Source organism: Hylobates moloch, unplaced genomic scaffold (assembly GCF_009828535.3).
Source record: "Hylobates moloch isolate HMO894 unplaced genomic scaffold, HMol_V3 SCAFFOLD_2, whole genome shotgun sequence".
Taxonomy (NCBI): domain Eukaryota; kingdom Metazoa; phylum Chordata; class Mammalia; order Primates; family Hylobatidae; genus Hylobates; species Hylobates moloch.
Window position 1 is genome coordinate 143,757,583 of NW_026652277.1, and position 11,137 is coordinate 143,768,719.

Sequence of the window (11,137 nt, forward strand, 5' to 3'; positions counted from 1 at the left end):
CGTCAACTTGAGCGAGCACAGCTGCTACAGAAAAGTCATGGGGCAAAAAGTGACCCTGGGAGATTTTGAAGTTTGAGGGCTCTTGTCCTGGCACTCTGGACAGTGTGTGATGGCCACGTCACACTTTTGTAGGAAGAACTCACGGTAACGAGTCATGTTTTTCTTTCATAGGATAATAGTAACAGCTAATATTTATTAAGAATTTTCTGCATGTTCTGCGTTGTGCAACTTTTAAAATACATTGTCACATTCAGTTCTCATGATAACCCTTTTGGGGGGAAATATTATTTATGTCTTTTAGATGAGTAAGCTATGGACTTAGAAAGATGTAGTTGCTTGTTAAATTCTCAGCTGGTGAGTCTGGACCATAAAGGTAAAATAAATCATAACCCTAAGCCTTCAGGAGGTAGGCCTATGTTACAGTGTCTCCACAGAGAATCATTTTAAACATGAAAATCCCAGGACAAGATAGCTAAGCTCCTTATTTATTTATTTTTCTATGGTAGGGGATTTATTTTTTTACTGAAGTTGTAAGTTTATATGTTTAATTTAAAAATAATGGCTGTATTTAACAATTGGCTCATGAAACTTCTGAAAATTTAACACCATGCTCTTGTGAGCTGGAGTGAGCTGGCGTGAGCACACTACTGCCCGTATTTAATGAGGTTGAGATGCCACAGATTCCAAGGCATGATGAGGAGGAGGGAATCTGAAGACAGGCAAATAGGGATGTTGAAGTGGCTGTATCATGCTAACTGCACACTCATTCCTGACTACATTCCTCTAGAAAGCCCACAAGATATCTTCTTCACTAAGACTTCGATTTTTAAAAATTTTATTTCTTGTTATTTTGTTTTAGTTTGGTAGTACGTTAGGAGGAAGGCAAGGGCTGAAAAACTACCTATTGAGTACTGTGCTCACGACCTGGGTGACGGAATCATTTGTACTCCAAACCCCAGTGACATGCAATCTACCCAAGTAACAAACCTGCACATGTACCTCCAAACCTAAAATAAAAGTTGAAAACGGAAAGAAAAAAAAGATTTTGAACTATACATTGGTGAAGGGATCATCAGCATCCTTGCAAAGCTCCGTGGTTGCTCTCATTTGTAAACTAACTATGACCATGGAGGATGTGCCATTTATATGGGGATTCTGATTTCAATGGGGATGGTGGATTCCTGGAGTAGTAAAGGCCAAGTAGCAGCACTGATCCACCAAACACAAGGTATGCACATTCACTATAAAGAGCAGCAGACATACTCGTGATCAGAAAGCATTAGATCTTTGGTGGTGGCTAATTGACCATGGTGATTCTAAAAATGAAATAAGTGAGCAGCAGTCTGCTAGTGTATTTTTTTATCTACATAACAGGAAAAAAAAAAGCCAACTCTAGTTCTGCTGTTTTTTTTTCTTTTTTTTTTTTTTTTAGAGGCAGGGTCTCACTTTGTTACCCAGACTGGAGTGCAGTGGTGTGATCATACCTCACTGCTGCAGCCTCAAATTCCAGGGCTCAAGTGGTCCTCCCCACTCAGCCTCCTGAATAGCTAGAACTACAGGCATTCAGTTATTTTGCTTTATTTTTTTTTTTGTCTTAGTATTTTTTGGTAGAGAAAGGGTCTCAATATGTTGCCCAGGCTGGTTTCAAACTTCTGGCCTCAAGTAATCCTTCCACTTTGGCCTCTCAAAGTGCTGGAAATCAACAGGCATAAACCACCACTCACAGCCTGAAAAACTCTAGTTCTTATAGCCAAAAATCTGACTTAAGTTTCCATAATGGAGAGTCAGGGTCACTCACCAAGTATACTGACCTAAGCTAATTCACAGATTTAGAGCCCCTTGATTGAAGGGGAGTCCAGGTCTCCTTGAGGAAGGATTCTGCATCATTGCTGCAAGTAAATACTATAAATCTTCATCCACGTGTTTTCTCAAAGAGGCCTGTGGCTATTTGTTAGAGTGACTATGCACTGTGGAAAAGGAAATGCCCAGATATTTCAGTAATTACTAAATACTCTCTCTTAATTATGTTAGCTCTTGTGACCTAAACTACCCACGGTAGCCCACTAGTTAAAATGGGAGCATTCAGTGTTCAAGATACAGATGATGTCTGAGCCCAAGTTTAACTCACAGTGGGCCCAGTTGGTCAGTTGACCCCCCTGTAGTTATTTCCCCAGTTCCTGAATGTATAATGGGAATAGACATACTTGGCAACTATCAGAATCTCCACATCGGCTCTCTGACCCCTAGGGTTAGAGCCATTATGGTAAGAAGGATAAACTGGAAGCCTCTGGAACTTCTCATTACTACAAAGATAGTAAACCAGAAGTGATATTGCATCCCTGGGATGAATTGCAGAGACTTGTGCCACTGCCAAAGACTTGAAATGTACTGGGTGATACTTACCACATACCCATTTTACTTACCTGTTTGGTCTGTACAGACATTGAATGGATCTTGGAGAATGACTATGAACCATAAATTTAATCGGGAGGTAATTCTAATTTCAACTGCTGTCCAAAAAATGGTATCTTTACTGGAATAAATAAACACAGCCCTTGGCACTTGGTGTGTAGCTAGTGACCTGAAAAATGCCTTTTCTTCCATACCAATATGCAAAGGCCGCTGGAAACAGTCTGCTTTTATCTGGCACAGCCAAGAGTAGACTTCACGCTCTTGAGTCAGGGCTATGTCAATTCTCCTTTCTTTTATTATACAGTCCACAGAGAAATTGATTAGCTTGACATTGCACAAAAATGTAGGGGACACTGGTCTTCTACATTACGATATTGACTGGCTCTAATAAGCAGAAAGTAGCACATCAGATACCTTAATGAGAAATATGTAAACTAGAGAGTGGGACATAAACCCTACAAAAATTCAGGGGCCTTCAGTGAGGTTCCGGGGGTTCAGTGGTCTGGAGTAAGGGGATGATAAGTTTCTGTATCTAACACCATCTACAATGAATAAAGAGGTAAAATGCTTTGTATGCAGTTAAAACAATTTTTTGGAGGGCACATATACTACATTTGAGTATACTACTCCCACCTATGTACTGAGTTACCCAATAGGCTGCCAGTTTTGAATGTGGACCAGAGAGAGAGGAGGCCCTGCAGCAATTCCAGCTTCAGTGACTGCCGCCCTAACACCTGGGCCTTATGTTCCAGCAGATCCAGTGATAATATGTGCATAGCAAATAGGGATGCTGTTTGGAGCTTCTGGCAAGTACTAAAAGGAGAATCATAATGCAGATCTGTAGGGTTTTGGAACTAATCTATGCTCTCTTCTTCAAGTAATAATTTTCCTTTTCAAAACAGTTTCTGGCTTGCTACTGGACCACCCAAAGACTAAATGCCTAACCATGGGACACCAAGATACTATGTGATGTGAGCTTCCTATTATGAATTCAGCATTCTCTGATGCAACTAGCCATAAGGTTGAGTGTGGACAGTGCAATCTGTCATCAAGTAGCATTCCTTACAATCAACTAAATGACAGATCTTGAGCCTAGTTTAGAGACGGTCTTGCATATTATGCTAATACCACCAAAAGTGGACAGCTCCATCGTTAGAGCCTTAGGGGTGACTCTGATAATATGTATGTCCTATTGTTTCTGTTTCTTTGAACCCTGGTTAATAGAATATATAATATTGCTGTAATATAATATGCTATATTATATTATCAATATATTATGGTGTATTTTATTAAAATACTAATATATTACAATGTAATATCAATTGTGCACTATAATATACATGTGTAATAATGTAATAGCAATTGACCATTCACTTTGTGTTCTCTTGTTGGAAGACTTGGTTGCCACCTTGCAGAATCTTGTCCCAAATCATTATCATGTTTACTTTTTATAGTTTCTTTTTCACATTGAAAATTAGTCTTAGGGCGTATCCTCTATGCTCTAAAATGATTTATAATCAAATCATGATCTACTTTATGTCAGGTTTCTCAGTGTTCTAGTTTTGAGCCAGGAAACTTTATCAAATGTATAATGGGGACTCATAGAGCCTTGAAACTTAATCAAATTTATAAAAGAGACTTTATTTTATTCTATTTTTTTTTGCCATTTTGGAATTTTATGTCCTATTTAAGTTGTTCTCTAGCTTTTAATTCAAAGGTCATTGTTTTCAACAGATAAAGAAGCAGGTACAAAGATTCACCCTAATACAATAAGCGTCATTGACAAATTATAGTTAAAAACAAGAAGTAGTTAAATAAAGAAGTGGTTAACAAGGAAACAATAAGCAACATGAAACAGCAGCCTACAGATTAGAAAAAAATATTTGCAAACCACATGTCTCATAAGGGGTTAATATCCAAAATTTATAAAGAACTCATACAACTCAAGAGTGAAGAAACAAATCACCTGATTATAAAATGGGCAAAAGACTTGAATAGATATTTTTCCAAAGAAGACATGAAAATGGCTAATGGGTATATTAAAACCTCTTCTTGTTTTTAACCATGATTGTTTGCTGGAAGCCTCAGCTTATTTGGAGAGTTTCACTTTTCTGACATTCTTTTGGTCCCTGACAAACTGGTGTCCCATCATGGTTTCTCTCTATGAGGCAACCTGAAGTGCCATCATTGAGTTTACCTCAATGATGTGGTAATTGATATTACACTGTAATATCAAGTGCACAATTGATATTACATTGTAATATATAATATTATATTTTAATAAAATACACAATAATATATTGATAATATAATATAGTATATTACAGCAATATTATATATTCTATTAACCAGGGTTCAAAGAAACAGAAATGATGGGTAGTCTCTAACCTTTCTTTCTGTCTGGAGTACTGTCCATTTCCCTGGCCCCAGTGTACCTAAGCCTAAGCATTAATATCTTTTGCTCTGGAAGATCTATGACTCTTTGCACTAGATTTGATCCCTTCAGTTAGGTAATCTGCTATTTACTTCCTTAGTATTCCATACCTTCCTTTTCCGAATTTTCAGCAAACTTTTATTATTGGTTAAGTGTATTTATTATAAATACATTATATTGTGCATATGTAAGGTATACGACATGATGTTATGGGATACATATAGATAGTAAACAGATTATTATAGTGAAGCATATTAACATACACATCAGCTCACACACTTTGCCATTTTTGTTTTTGTGGCAAGAACAGCTAAAGCTACTCAGCATGAATTTCACATACAGAACAATTTTATTACATAAAGTCCTCATGTTGTACATTAGATCACTAGACTTATTCGTTGTACATATCTGCTACTCTGTATCCTCTGAATTACATCTCCCTATTTCCTTCCCTCCCAACCACTGGTAAACACTATTTTGCTCTCTCTTTCTGTACATTTGATTTAAAAAATATTCGACATATAAGAGAAATTATTTTCTGTGTCTCATGATGTTCTCCAGTCTGATGCATATTGTGGCAAATGGCAAGATCTCATTCTTTTTTAGGACTGACTAATATTCCATTGTATATATGCACCACAGTTTCTTTTTCCATTTGTCCATTGACAGATACTTAGGTTGTTTCCATATCTTAGCTCTTGTGAATAATGCTGCAATGAATACAGGAGTGCAGGTATCTTTAGAAGGTGGTGATTTTATTTCCTTTGGCTACATGCCTAGAAAATAGATTGCTGGGTCATATAGTAGTTTTACTTTTAATTTCTTTAGAAGTCTCCATACTGTTTTCCATAATGACTGTACCAATCTACATTCCCATCAACAGTGTATAAGAGTTTGCTTTTTTCCAAACCCTCACCAACATTTGTTATCTTCTGACTTTTTGTTACCAGCCATTATAACAGTGGAAGGTGGTATCTGATGGTGGTTTTGATTTGCATATCCTTCGTGAGTAATGATGTTGAGCACCTTTTCATACACCCATTGACTATTTTTATGTCTTCTTTGGAAAAATGTCTTTTGCCCATTTTATGATCAGGTGATTTGTTTTTTCACTCTTGAGTTGTATGAGTTCTTTATAAATTTTGGAATGTTAACCCCTTATCAGATACATTCCAATCCATAGGCTACTGTTTCATTTTGTCGGTTGTTTCCTTTACTGTGCAGAGCTGTTTGGTTTGATGTAGTCTCATTTATGTATTTTGCTTTTTGGCCCGAGTTTTTGGTACGATATAAAAAAAATCATTACCAAGGCCAATGTCCAAGAGCTTTTCTTGTCTTCTAAGAAAACATAATCTTATATTTAGGTCTTTTACACATTTTAAGTTGACTTTTGTATATGGTGTAAGATAAGAGTAATTTTGTTTCAGCCTTAAGATGAAAATCCTACCATTTGTGGCAACATGGATGAACCTGGAGGATATTGTGCTAAATGCAACAAGCCAGACACAGAAAGACAAATGTTGCATGATCTCTATGAGTCTAAAAGAGTCAAACTCATAGAAACAGAGAGTACAAGGGTGGTTACCAGAAATTGAGTGGTGAGAGAAATGCAGAGATGCTGGCCAAAAGGCACACACTTTTGCTTAAAAGGTAAATAAGTTCTGGAGACCTGAGGTACAGCATGGTGACTATAGTTAATAATAATGATATTCTGCATATGTGAAATTTACTGAGAGTAGATCGTAAGTGTTCTTGTTCCTCCCTAACAAAATGGCAATTATGTGAGGTGATGGGTATGTTAATTAGCTTGATTGTGGTAATCATTTCCCAGTGTATACAAATATCAAAACGTCATGTTGTACACCTTGAACATATATAATTTTAATTTTTCAATTATACCTCAGTAAAGCTGAAAAAAATTATTCCCCTAAAAATGTCCATCTTTTTTACTAGCCCGTACATTCTGCTAGGGCAGGGATCTGCCTTGGTTCCTGACATATAGAATCAGTTAACATGTGCCAGGCAGTACTCTAGATCATCAGCTATTTAGGGAATGAACCTATTCTAATTTCATAGGAGGCCTTTTCCCATTTTCTTTTGGTCTCTTGCTGTTTCAAATTCCTTTAACTTCTGAACATAACAAACATTAGAAAAATGTTTGCTATGTGAGGTGGCATAACATATTTAACATGAGAAAAGTTGTTTCCTCAGGCCCTGATCGTGCCTTAATGTCTTCCATGTACTCATGAAAGCCTACAGTGTCAGTAAGCTGCAATAGGCCAATCCTTGACATAATGGAATTCAACAGTCAGTTGACATCCTGGCTGAGTTCAAGGTGATGCCTGCCTGTTGTCTCTTGTCTAGACTCAGAGGTTAAAACAAATGGATGATTTAGGGCAGTAAACATACTCTGTATGATACTATCATGATAGATATATGTCAGCATACATTTGTCCAAACACCCTGTACATCAGGAGTGAACCCTAAAGAAATGTGTACTTTGGGCGATGATGTGTCAATATAGTTTCATCAATTGTAACAGATGTATCACTTGGAGAATATTGATGATAGTGGAGATGATGCATGTGTGGTCTGTAACTTCCTCTCAACCTACTGCTGCTCTAAAAAGTAAAATCTTCCTAAAAACAACAAAAATGACACAAACAAAACAAAACAAAGCACAAAACAAATGAACGAGAAGTGGTATCAGAGGTCTATGGTTTTAACAGTTGGAGGAAAATGTCCTTAGATGCTTCCTATTAAAAGGATGCATTTTCTAATCTCTAATTCTTTTTTTTTTTTTTTTTTTTTGAGACGGAGTCTCGCTCTGTCACCCAGGCTGGAGTGCAGTGGTGCGATCTCAGCTCACTGCAAGCTCCGCCTCCTGGGTTCTCGCCATTCTCCTGCCTCAGCCTCTCCGAGTAGCTGGGACTACAGGCGCCCGCCACTATGCCTGGCTAATTTTTTTTATATTTTTAGTAGAGACGGGGTTTCACCGTGGTCTCGATCTCCTGACCTCGTGATCCGCCCGCCCCGGCCTCCCAAAGTGCTGGGATTACAAGCGTGAGCCACCGCGCCCGGCCTTAGTCTCTAATTCTTAAGCTGATTTACTTTAAACTAACAGATGAAAAGGAAGAACTACTCAATTCAGATATTATCTAAATAAAAGTGTGAATGAAAATTTGCCCGGTTTAATACATCAGATCATGAATGAATTACTTAAACATCCATTATTACCTAAACACATTTGTTTCACTTAGTTCCTAGCAAAATCTATTGAGGCCACAATGAGTGTAAGAGTGGATAGATTAGTTACAGGCATCACATCCATCCAGTGTCCTGAGCTAGAAACCTAGATAACATTCTTGATTGCCCTTTCTCCATTCCCATACCTATCCTCGTCAAGTCATTCACCAAATTTTGTCAGTTCTACCTCCTACTACCTCTCAAATTCACCCCTTTTTCTACATTTGAATTTCTACTACTATGGTTCATAGTCTCATTATTTCTCAAGCAGATTGCTGCATCTACCTCATCCCATCTCCCTGCCCTCAGTCCATTTTCCAAATCACTACCTGGATAAATCAGATAGTGCATTTCCCTGCCTACAGTACTTCAGCGATTCCATGTTGTTACAGAGTTAAGTTCATGCTCTTCGGCATTGCATACTAGGTCTTTCATACTTGACTCCTGTTCACTTCTTTGTCTTATCTTGACCACTTCCTCTATTCTCTAAGTTTCATTACATCACATGACTTTAGGTATGTGTATATATTGCTTCCTCTGAAGGCCTGAGGTGGTCTTTTCTCTTTTACTTGTTCAGGTGTAAGCCTTTGCTTTGACTATAGTGGGGGCACCACTCTGAGAAGGGTTTCCTCTCTGGCCTCCCCATAGCTCCCTGTGCATACCTTTACCATGGTATTATTCATATTGTGTTCCAGTTCTCTTTTATATTTTTCTACTCCTTCCCAATCCTGCAAAGAATTATAAGTTATTTAGAGGCAGGAGCTGTTGAATGAATAAATTAATGAATACAAGAAAAAGAGTAAATATCTAAGAGTTTCCTACTCCCTTTATTAGTTCACAAACTTGGTCAAATTAATAGTTTACCAATTATAAACCATCATAAGCTCTATGCAGGAGCTTACTTTTGTTCTAATGGAATACACTGTTCTTCAAAGACACAAATCACATTAAATGTTTTGCAAATGAACCCACTGGAGTGCAAGAAGAACATTATATTGGAAAATATTAAACAACCTGAAACAAAAAGCAGATCATTTCCCAACCACAAATTGCAAATTAAAGAAAAAAAATTCTAAACCAAGAATAAAACCTACTTTAAAGTAAGTACTGCCAACACTTTAAAGGGAGGGCACAGTCAAATCAAAGGGATGAAGACAAATGGTAAACTAAAGAACATTAGCCAAGAAAATAAAATGTCAGGAAGCCCACTTGGACAATGAGTGAAAATAAAACAAATTCAAGTTTTAAAAATATTTGATTTTTATAGGATTGCTTCTTTGTTTTTGTTTTTCTCCGTAAGTTGATCTCAGAAACTTTTCCTTTGCAGGAAGAGGCTGTCGTTTTATCATGGTGTGTGTTTGTTCACGTGCCACACAGGCAATGAATTATGAAGAAAGGAGAGCCTTGTAGGAGGCAGGGCCAGGCTGTTCTTGCTTTTAAACTAGGTAGCCACAAATGAGGCTCAGTTAGAAAAACAGCTTGAAAACTGAATTCTTCCCAATGTATTACACATCCCAAAAGAAATGCTGAAGTTTCTTCCTCTTTTCTCTCTGTTTCTGCAAATCCTACCACTTCAAGACTTTAGTTTCCCCAAGGTTCCAGCTTCCCCAGAGATTCTGACCACTTTGGCCATTTCTCCTGACCTCTTAAGAGCTTTGGAATCAGACTATTTAATTATTGCATTATAGTTATCTCTAATGATGTTTTTGTGTGTATGCATAGCCTCTCTCATCAGATTATTCCCTCTGCCAATAACTCTGTTATTTACTTTTAAAAAATATTTATGACCATTATTAGCACAATGTGCAATATTAGCATATAGTATATATAGTATATATACTCTCTATATATAGTATATATAGTATATATACTCTATATATAGTATATATAGTATATATAGTATATATACTCTATATATAGTATATATAGTATATGTACTCTCTATATAGTATACTCTCCGTGTATAGTATATATAGTATATATACTCTCTCTAGTATATATACTATATATACTCTCTCTATATAGTATATATAGTATATATACTCTCTATATAGTATATATAGTATATATACTCTCTATATATAGTATATATAGTATATATACTCTCTCTATATAGTATGTAGTAAGCACGCAGTAAGCATTACAGTTAAATTGAATTAAATTTTATGACAGAGACTATTTTCTCCTTTCAAAATTATTAATGGAAATAAAAATCAGACTGTGACCATCTTCATCATTCCTGTATATAACAAGTATTTTCTTTTTTCCTTTTTCAAATTATAACCTTATGCCAATGGTTTTCAACTCTGGATGTACATTTGAATCACCTGGAGAACTTACAAAAATACAGATGATAAGGCTGCTACTTAGACCAATCTACCAGAAGGTGTAAGGGGTTTTAAAAGATCCCAGATGATTCTAACATGCAGATGGAGTTGAAAAGCACTGGACTATACAGATTGATAAGTGAGTCAATCAGTAGCATTTACTGAACACCAGGGCAAATCTATTCAAGATTACCTTGGTAACTATTCCTGTGGGTTTCTATCAACCGCCCAGTAATTTAAGTGTGCAAAGCTATATGTGAGCCTTTAGGCTTCTCAGATATCCAAATGTCCGCTTTATGTGTAGGTACTTTCCTTCTAGACATCTCTTTATAGTAAACAGTAAACAATGTGAGCATCTTTTAATTAGAGAGTAAAATGGGAGAGCCAAAGTCCAAGAAATGTAGGGGGTTTGGTGAGAAAAGACATTTAGATTGATTTTATATACTTAACAGGAAAAAGAGAATTGACTTATGTTGCTAGAGAAATCAAATCCCAAACTGTTTTCATCTGAAACCTACATCACTTTTTATATCTAAAATAGCTAGTTATTTCAAATTACCTAGCTGATTCAAGAATGAGAATTAGTTCTCAATTATTTGGATAATTGCATAAATTGCTAGTTTTGGTTGTATTTATTTACAGACCAATATCACCTTGTCTTATTTTGTAATTTTAAAATTATTTATTGAGCTCTCACTACATATTATACTCTCTGCAA